Genomic DNA, 10,195 nt, shown 5'->3' with positions numbered 1-10,195 from the left:
TAATGAATGCATAGATAAGAGGAACAACAAATCTCTCTCCCTTCGTCCTTTCTCTCAAATCAATATTTAAAAAAGAAGAAAAGAAAAACCTGTATAACATGTTCCGCAAATGCTTTAGGACGCTCACCTTCTTTCTGAGTGACCTTCGGCCAGATCCCCATCGGAGGAAAGGCCTCTAGGACAGGGGTGGGCAAACTTTTTGACTCAAGGGCCACAATGGGTTCTTAAACTGGACTGGAGGGCCGGAACAAAAGCATGGCTGGAGTGTTTGTGTGAACTAATATAAATTCAAAGTAAACATCATTACATAAAAGGGTGCGGTCTTTTATTTCAATAGTTTTATTCATTTCAAACGGGCTGGATCCAGTTTGCCCAGGGCTGCTCTAGGATCACTCCTTTGAGGCCTCAACCTGTGTCATTTCCTGGCCATTTGCAGGAGCAACAGGGAGGGGTTCTGGCCACCAGGTTCCCCAGTGGGGAACTTTTCCCAGGAAGCCTTAACAAGAGTATAATCATGGGTAGGAAGAATGCTCCTTAAAAGCCAGTCAAGCCCTGGCTGGTTTGGCTCAATGGATAGAGCGTCAGCCTGCGGACTGGAGGGTCCCAGGTTCGAGTCTGGTCAAGGGCACCTACCTCAGTTGCAGGCTCCTCCCCAGCCCAGGCCCTGGTCAGGGCTCATACAGGAAGCAACCAATTGATGTGCTTCTCTTACAGCAATAGTTCTCTCTGTCTTTCCCTCTCTCTCCCACTCTCTCTAAAAAAATCAGTGGAAGCCCTAGCTGGTTTGGCTCAGTGGATAGAGCATTGGCCTTCGAACTGAAGGGTCCCAGGTTCAATTCCAGTCAAGGGTACATGCCCAGGTTGTGGGCTCGATCCCCAGTAGGGAGTGTGCAGGAGGCAGCTGATCAATGATCAGTGATTCTCTCTCATCATTGATGTTTTGATCTCTCTCTCCCTCTCCCTTCCTCTCTGAAATCAATAAAAAAAAAAAAAGCTTAAATTTACAAAAGTAAAAAAAGAAAGAAAGAAACAAGTTATAGCCCTAGCTGGTTTGGCTCAGTGGATAGAGCATCAGCCTGCCAACCGAAGGGTCCCGGGTTTGATTCTGGTCAAGGGCACTTATATTGATTGCAGGCTCCTCCCAGCCCTGGCCCTGGTCAGGGCACGTGCAGGAGGCAACCAATCTATGTTTCGCTCTGTCTTTCCTCTCCCTTCCACTCTCTCTAAAATCAATGGAAAAATATCCTTGGGTGAAGATTTTAAAAATGGCAGGCTTCGGCAATGGGGCCTGCAGCCAGGGGAATGAATGGAAGCCAGCCAGCGGTGGTGGCAGGCAGCGGGGGAAGGGAGGCCCAGGCCTGCAGCTGGCAGCCGCTAGGAACCCTACCTGTGCATGAATTTCATGCACTGGGCCTCTAGTAATAATAATAATAATAATAATAATAAAGAAACAAGTTATAGAGGCAAAGGAGGGGCCCTTGGAGCTTAAAAGTGAGGAACATAAAGGTGTTGGGCCTAAGGAAGGGGGGTGGGAGGAGAGGGGAATGCGGGGGGGAGGGAAAGGCTCGGGTGTGCCCCAGGAGGGAGAGGTGCTAGGTCCTCAGTCCTAAGGGTTTTAAGGGTGGGGATTTTAAGGGAAGTCCCAGGGGAAGATCGCAATAGAATATTCAGTAGCTCTCCAGGTCTGTAGCTTCTCAGGGTCTAGGTCTCCAATGATTGATTGGTCCGGGCCAGGGCAGGGGGTCATTATCCAATGCAGCTTGTCCCGAGGTCAGCCGTGGCTGGTTTTGCTTTTCTGGGCCTGGAGCTGAAATACAACTGTGGCCTAGATGTTATCTCTAGGGAGGAGAGGTCAGGGGGGCCCAACCGCAGGGCCAGCTATGCTAGGGGAGGGAAGGTCACCCTGGGGTCCAGGTCCCACCCTACAATTGTCCAGAGCTTATCACCCTGGGGACTTGGTACCTAGCCCATCACCCTTGCCCTGCTCAGGTCTGTCTGACTGTCTCCCTCAGTTTAAAGATAGGCTGCTGCCAGCACAGGTGAACTCTCTGCAGTGGGTTCAGGATACCTTCCTAAGGCACATTGCACGGGAAGGCCTGAAGCTGATGGGTTTTGATGACAGATCCCTGGGAAGGAGGAGGAGCAGGTATGGCAAGGCCAGGGAGCCTCCCTATCAGCATTTACATAAGTAACCTGTGCCCACTCCCCCCCCAACCCCCCCAGCTCCCCCCCACCCCGCCCCACCCGAGATCAGGCCAGAGTGCTTTCTGAGAATTCTTGCAGGGGAAGGGAAGCTAGCTCTGGTTTGGTGGAAGCCAGAGGAGTTTTAGGATTAAAAGAATTTGCTGAGGGGGTGAAGCTGTTGTAATGTACCCCGCGAATCACACAAGGACGCCTTGAGAAGTCGAATTAAAGAGTCACATTTATTGCAAATCTGGGACTATGAGGGGGCATTTTGCTCTCCCAGATCTCATAGTGCCTGTCCTAGCCCTAACACCAGGTTTATAGAGTCAAAGATCACAAAGTTATTGATTACATCCCAGGGTTTGGAATGAGGAACCTGGTTTGCAAAAATGTGGTTTACAGAAGCAGAAGCAGTTTACTTAAGCATGTGATCTCAATTACAGTTTTTGGGTCTCCGGAACACTGAGCCAACAGGGACACGTTGACTGGAGCCCTCTGACCTTGGGATAGTTGTGCTGTCCTTCCCAGGTAAAGGAAAATGTGCTTTCTAAGGCCAGTATGACCACAACCAATGGGATATTCACATTACAATCAATAGGGCATTTAATCGAATGGGGTGATTTATATAATTCAGAAAATTAAAATAACTTTTCTATTATTTTAGCAAGAAAATCAGTACAGAAACCAAACAGCGGGGTTAGAGTTAAACTACAGTTTCTACCTGAGATGATTGCTACCATACTTCAAAGCGAGATTTGGGGGAGGGGTGGTGGAGGAGGGGCCCAGAGATACAAAATATCCTTGTCAGGGACAGGGCGATGGGGGTGAGGCAACTGTGGGGGTCCAGAATGAGTCACCCCAAGATGTGCCTCAGTGGTGTGCAGGTTGTTTTGAGCTGAAGGCAACTTTAGCTGCAGGCTCAACTTCAGCCTGCCTCCCACCTGAACTACCTACAAGAATTTGAATTAGAGGCCTTGCCCATGAGAGAGTACCAGAGATCATTTCTCCCGAGCTTCCGTTTACTGAAGATCTGCTCTTATCATCCAGCAATGACCCTTTGACGCCCCAAGGCAGCTTACCACATAGCTCTAGCTCCCTGTGTTCCCTTATCTCTGAAGCGCTCCTGCTGTGAGCTCTCTGATTCTCACGGGGTTCCCAGGCACCGGTATGCATTAAATCTGGTCATTTTCTCTGGCTAATCTGTCTCATGTCTATTTGATTATTAGACTAGTCAGAAGAACCTTGTGTATTAGGATAGAAAAAGGCCTTTCTTTTTCTTTGCCGTAGCCTTCCACAATTTATGGGAAGCACCTAGGAGTTAAACCCCAAGATTGTTAGTTCCTGTTTCAAATAACCCCTCTGCTCAAACTGCTAAGCAGGATAAGTTACTCTCAAGGCTACATGATTGCATGCATAGCCCTCCTCCCTGATGGTTAGGACAAAGCTCCCTTTCTCCCCTCCCCTTCAAACAGGCCTCCTTTGAACTCCTCATAACTTTTGCTCTAAGAATGTTTTACAGGCTTTCGGAAAATACTGATAAGACACCTCCCTAGGACACATGCCCCGGCCAGGACTGTCTCCAGAAGAACTAACAAAGAAGGGTCCCGGGTTTGATTCTGGTCAAGGGCACACGTGCCCGGGTTGCTGGCTCCATCCCCAGTTGGGGGCGCGCAGGAGGCTGTCAATCAATGACTCTCTCTCATCATTGTTTTTCTTTTTTTCTTCTTCTTCTTCTTTTTAATATATTTTATTGATTTTTCACAGAGAGGAAGGGAGAGAGATAGAGAGTTAGAAACATCGATGAGAGAGAAACATCGATCAGCTGCCTCTTGCACATCCCCCACCAGGGATGTGCCCGCAACCCAGGTACATGCCCTTGACCGGAATCAAACCCGGGACCTCTCAGTCCGCAGGCTGACACTCTATCCACTGAGCCAAACCAGAATCGAACCCGGGACCTCTCAGTCCGCAGGCTGACACTCTATCCACTGAGCCAAACCGGAATCGAACCTGGGACCTCTCAGTCCGCAGGCTGACACTCTATCCACTGAGCCAAACCGGTTTCGGCCATCATTGTTTTTCTATCTCTCTCCCTCTACCTTCCTCTCTGAAATGAATAAAAAAAAATATTTTAAAAAGTAAATAAAAGGGAGAGCTTTTGTTCTTTTGTTCTTTGCCCTTGTATTGATTAGCAATGCACTGGCCCTTTCCCTTTGGCCCATTCCCTTCAGGGAAAGTAAAATAAACTTACTCTCTGTTGTGAATTCTTTCACAGCCTGAGTCACCGGCCAAAACCCTAACATTGTGGATTTTAATTTTTGTTTTGATTTCTGTTTTTTTAATCTAGAAAATTTTTACTTATTTTACAGAGAGAGGAAGGGAGAGAGAAACAGCGATTTTTTTGTTACACACATTGATGCATTCATTGGTTGCCTCTTTTTTTGCTGTTAATCCTAACCCAAGATTATTTTTTCCCACTGATTTATTTTATTTAATTTATTTATTTATTTATTTTTAAATATATTTTATTGATTTTTTACAGAGAGGAAGGGAGAGAGATAGTTAGAAACATCGATGAGAGAGAAACATCGATCAGCTGCCTCCTGCACATCTCCTACTGGGGATGTGCCCGCAACCCAGGTACATGCCCTTGACCGGAATCGAACCTGGGACCCTTCAGTCCGCAGGCCGACGCTCTATCCACTGAGCCAAACCGGTGCGGCTATTTATTTATTTTTAGAGTGGAAGGGAGGGGTAGAGACAGAGAAACTTTTGATGTTTGAGAAACATCGATTGGTTGCCTCCAGCACTCGCCCCATCTGGGACTGCTGGGGATTGAGCCTATAAACCGAGGTGCCAGCCCTTGACTGGAATTGAACCGGAGACCCTTCCTTCCACGGGCCAACGCTCAACCACTGAGCCATTGGCTGCTTCTTATATGTACCCTTGGGATCAGACCAGCAACCTTGGTGTCTGGGGTTGATGCTCTAACTCAGTGGTCAGCAAACTCATTAGTCAACAGAGCCAAATATCAACAGTACAACGATTGAAATTTCTTTTGAGAACCAAATTTTTTAAACTTAAACTATATAGGTAGGTACATTGTTATTAACTTAATTAGGGTCCTCCTAAGGCTTAGGAAGAGCCACACTCAAGGGGCCAAAGAGCCGCATGTGGCTCGCAAGCCACAGTTTGCCGACCATGGCTCTAACCAACTGAGCTACCTGGTCAGGGCTGTATTTTAATCCTTTTTTAAAAATAATTTTTTTTATTGATTTCAGAGAGGAAGAGAGAGAGAGAGAGAGAGAGAGAGAGAGAGAAAGAGAAAGAGAGAGAGAGAGAAACATCAATGATGAGAGAGAATCATGGATCGGCTGCTTCCTGCACACCCCCCACTGAGGATGGAGCCAGCAATCCGGGCATATGCCCTTGACTGGAATCGAACCCAGGACCCTTCAGTCCTCAGGCTGAAGCTCTATCCACTGAGCCAAACCAGCTAGGGCAAAACTTCATTTTTAAATATGACCTTTTCTCCTTTCTTTCCTTTTAAAAAAAGCGAATATATTTTTACTGATTTCATAAAGGAAGGGAGAGGGAGAGAGAGATAGAAACACCAATAATGAGAGAAAATCATAGATCGGCTGCCTCCTGCACGCCCCACAATGGGGATTGAGCCCACAACCCTGGGGATGTGTGCTGGAGATAACCGATCAATGTTTCTCTCTCCCTCTCCCTTCCTCTCTCTCTCAAATCAATGAAAAACACACATTTTTTAAAAAAACTATTGTTGCCCTAACCGGTTTGGCTCAGTGGATAGAGCGTTGGTCTGCGTACTAAAGGGTCCCAGGTTCGATTCCGGTCAAGGGCATGTACCTTAGTTGCGGGCACATTACCAGTAGGAAGTGTGCAGGAGGCGGCTGATCGATGTTTCTCTCTCATTGATGTTTCTTTTCTTTTTTTTAAAATATATTTTATTGATTTTTTTTACAGAGAAGAAGGGAGAGGGATAGAGAGTTAGAAACATCGATGAGAGAGATCGATCAGCTGCCTCCTGCACGCCCCCCACTGGGGATGTGCCCGCAACCAGGGTACATGCCCTTGACCGGAATCAAACCTGGGACCGTTCAGTCCGCAGGCCGACACTCTATCCACTGAGCCAAACCGGTTCGGCCATCGATGTTTCTGACTCTCTATCCCTCTCTCTTCCTCTCTATAAAAAATCAATAAAATATGTTTAAAAAAAAACTATTGTTGAAAGAATTAAAGAAGACACAAATAAATAGGAAGACATCTCACATTCATGGATCAGAAGACTTAATGTTGTTAAGATCTCAGTATTATCCAAAATGATCTACAGCCGAAACCGGTTTGGCTCAGTGGATAGAGCGTTGGCCTGCAGACTGAAGGGTCCCGGGTTCGATTCCGGCCAAGGGCATGTACCTGGGTTGCGGGCACATCCTCAGTGGGAGATGTGCAGGAGGCAGCTGATCCATGTTTCTCTCTCATTGATGTTTCTAGCTCTCTATCTCTCTCCCTTCCTCTCTGTAAAAAATCATTAAGACATATTTTAAAAACAAAACAAAACAAAATGATCTACAGATTCAGTGCAATCCCTATCAAAATCCCAACAGTGCTTTTTTGTAGAAATAGGAAAATCTATCCTAAAATTCGGATACTCTCTCAAGGGACTCTGAATAGCCATAAAGAAGTACAAAGCTACAGTAATCAAAACGGTGGTACTAGCCTAGGAATAGACAGATAGGCCAATGGAATAGAATAGAGAGCCCAGAAATAAACCCTCACATATATGGGCAGTTATTTTTTATTTATTTTTATTTTTTGGTCAGTTATTTTTGACATGGGTACCAAGAGCATGCAATAGGAAAATGGTCTTTTCAGCGAATAGTGCTAGGAACACTTGGTATTTACATGCAAAAAAGTGAAGCTTATTCTTTCTTTACCTTATAGTATATACAAAAATTATACCATATACAAAAATTAAAATGAGGCCCGGCCAGTGTTGCTCAGTGGTTGGTCATCGACCCATGCACCAAGAGGTCATGCTTATGATTCCCGGTCAGGCACATGCCCAGGTTGCAGGCTCGATCCCCAGTACGAGGCGTGCAAGAGGCAGCCGATCAATGCTTCTCTCTCATTGATGTTTCTATATCTCTCACCTTCTCCCTTACTCTCTCTCTTAAAAAATCAGTAAAAACATGTGTTTAAAAAAATTAAAATGAATCAAAGACCTGACAGAACTAAAACTATACAGCTTTTATAGAAGAGAAAATAATATTCACTAATCATACATCTGTTAGGGGATTAGTATTCAGAATATATAAAGAACTCCTACAATTCAACAACAACAAAAACCAACTCAGTTCAACTAAGGGCAAAAGATTTGAATAGATATTTCTCCGAAGAAGATATGTGAATGGCCAATAAACTCATGAAAGATAGATCTGTTCGCTGGTTTGGCTCAATGCATAGAATGTAGGCTTGTTGACTGAAGAGTCCTGGGTTCGATTCTGGTCAAGGCACGGTACCTTGATAGCAGGCTAAATCCCCGGCCCTGGTCGGGGCGCTGCAGGAGGCAACCCATTGATGTGTTTCTCTCACATCGATGTTTCTCTCTGTCTTTCCCTCTCTCTTCCACTCTTTAAGAAAGAAAAAAAAAAATCAATGGAAAAATATCCTCGGGTGAGGATTAAAAAACAAGCAAGCAAAACAAACAAACAAATGGGACTCTTCCTGGCTCCAGACCCTACGTTCTTGATTGCTACACTCTACTTGAAAAATAAAATAAACAAAAAAAAAAAAAAAAAAAAAAAAAAAGGATAGATCTGTTCCTTAGGGAAATGCAAATCAAAGCACAGTCAGATACCACTTCACCCTCATTAGGATGGCGATTATTATTTCTTTTAAAATATATTTTATTGATTTTTTAAAAAATACATTTTATTGATTTTTTACAGAGAGGAAGGGAGAGGGATAGAGAGCCAGAAACATCGATGAGAGAGAAACATCGATCCGCTGCCTCCTGCACACCCCCTACTGGGGATGTGCCCACAACCCAGGTACATGCCCTTGACCGAATCGAACCTGGGACCTTTCAGTCCTCAGGCCGACGCTCTATCCACTGAGCCAAACCGGTTCTGGCTGATTTTTTACAGAGAGGAAGGGAGAGGGATAGAGAGTTAGAAACATCGATCAGCTGCCTCCTGCACATCTCCTGGAGATGTGCCCGCAACCAAGGTACATGCCCTTGACCGGAATCGAACCTGGGACCTGTCAGTCTGCAGGCTGACGCTCTATCCACTGAGCCAAACTGGTTTCGGCAGGTGGAGATTATTTAAAACAACAACAGAAGCCGAAACCGGTTTGGCTCAGTGGATAGAGCGTTGGCCTGCGGACTGAAGGGTCCCGGGTTCGATTCCGGTTAAGGGCATGTACCTGGGTTGCGGGCACATCCCCAGTGGGAGATGTGCAGGAGGCAGCTGATCGATGTTTCTCTCTCATCGATGTTTCTAACTATCTCTCTCCCTTCCTCTCTGTAAAAAATCAATAAAAAATATTAAAAAAAAAAACAACAACAACAGAAGGTCACAGTGTTGGCAAGGATGTGGAGAAATTGCGACCTGTGTGAACTGCTGATGAGAATGTAAAATGATACAGCTCCTATCGAAAACAGTATGGAGATTTCTCAAAGAGTTGAATATAGAATTACCATATGATCCAGCCATTCCATTCCGAGATATACACCCGAAAGACTCAAAAGCAGGGACTCGTGGACACAGACAACAGGGGGTGAGGGTATGAGTGTGTGTGTGTGTGTGGGGGGGGGGTTGGAAGGGCTATGGGGGGATAAGGACACATATGTAATACCTTAATCAATAGAGAAATTTAAAAAAAAAACAATTAGGAAAAAAAAAGCAGGGACTCAAACAGTTACTTTCACACAAATGTTCATGGTAGATTAGTCACAATAGCGAAAGGCAGACACACCCCAGATGTCCAACAACAGATGAATGAATAAACAAACTGTGGTATATTCATACAATGGAACGCCATATTCATACAATATTCAGCCATAAAAGAGAAAGAAGTTCTGATGCAGGCTTCAACATAGACAAACGTTGAACACATTATAGCAGTGAAATAAGCCAGACACTAAAGGACAGATATATGACTTCTCTATATGAGGCAGCAAGAATACACAAATTCATCAAGACAGAAAGTAGAATAAAGATTACCAGGACATTGCCATAACCGGTTTGGCTCACTGGATAGAGTGTTGGCCTGCGGACTGAAAGGTCCCAGGTTCGATTCCGATCAAGGGCATATACCTGGGTTGTGGGCACTTCCCCACTGGGGGATGTGCAGGAGGCAGCTGATCGATGTTTCCCTCTCATCGATGTTTCTAACTCTCTATCTCTCTCCCTTCCTCTCTGTAAAAAATCAATAAAATATATTTAAAAAAAAAAAAAAAAGATTACCAGGACCGCACTGCTGGTGTGGCTCAGTTGGGTGAGCAGCGTCCTGTGCACTAAAGGGTTGCTGGTTTGATCCGGAGTGGGGTACGATTCTCTCTTGAATTGATCTCTCTCTCTCTCCCTCTATTAAAATAAAATAAAATAAAAGTCAGGACCGGGGGAAGGAAGGATGGGGAGTGATTATCTAATGGTACAGAGTTCCTATTTGGGATGATGACATATTCCTGGAACTGGATGGTTGCACAACATTGTGAATGTACTTAATGTTGATGAATCATACACTTAAAAAGCATTAAAGTGGCATATTTTATGTTGTGTATATTGTATCACGATAATAATAATAAACATTAAGAATAATAAACATTAAGAACAAGAGGAGGAGGAGGAGGAGGAGGAGGAGGAGGAGGAGGAGGAGGAGGAGGAGGAGGAGGAGGAGGAGGAGGAGAGAAATAGAATTTGTAAAAGGAGACTGAGGAGCAAGGTCTTGTAGTCATTGCGGGCTTTGGCTTCAGCTGCCT

This window comes from Myotis myotis, unplaced genomic scaffold, assembly GCF_014108235.1.
Source record: "Myotis myotis isolate mMyoMyo1 unplaced genomic scaffold, mMyoMyo1.p scaffold_m19_p_19, whole genome shotgun sequence".
NCBI lineage: Eukaryota > Metazoa > Chordata > Mammalia > Chiroptera > Vespertilionidae > Myotis > Myotis myotis.
This window is presented reverse-complemented; position numbering follows the sequence as displayed.